This window comes from Penaeus monodon, chromosome 20, assembly GCF_015228065.2.
Source record: "Penaeus monodon isolate SGIC_2016 chromosome 20, NSTDA_Pmon_1, whole genome shotgun sequence".
In the NCBI taxonomy this organism is placed as follows: domain Eukaryota; kingdom Metazoa; phylum Arthropoda; class Malacostraca; order Decapoda; family Penaeidae; genus Penaeus; species Penaeus monodon.
Window position 1 is genome coordinate 21,631,064 of NC_051405.1, and position 352 is coordinate 21,631,415.

At 31.0% G+C, this 352-nt stretch overlaps 1 protein-coding gene across 6 annotated transcripts in view; it reads right to left on the reverse strand.

Annotated features, from left to right (window-relative positions):
• LOC119585703 (mitogen-activated protein kinase kinase kinase kinase 3-like) overlaps positions 1–352 on the reverse strand; it is a gene marked incomplete at its 5' end in the record, with an annotated part of 59,548 nt that overhangs the window by 57,529 nt on the left and 1,667 nt on the right.

Here is a 352-nt window from a genome sequence, read left to right on the forward strand (position 1 = left end):
AATGAATCTAAAGGGCTAAGGAAAACACTATTAATTCCAAGATTGGAATATCAGTGCCAATTATGAAATTCAAGTCTCACAAAAAACATAATATTGAAAGAACAGGTTCAAATGGTTTCCCCTGAATATGACAACATAGCAGTCTTAGATATTGGAAAGACTAAAACAACTCAAGTTTTTCTTTTTACAAAGATGAGGAGAAAAATACTTCATTAAATATGTATGGAAGAGTACTGAAAACTTGGCAAAAAATCCCAGAGAGGTAGAATTGTAGGGAATTACATATATAAGATATTCATCCAGATATGGAAGAACATGTTATTATATTAGGATAACTGCTCAAACTTCCGAA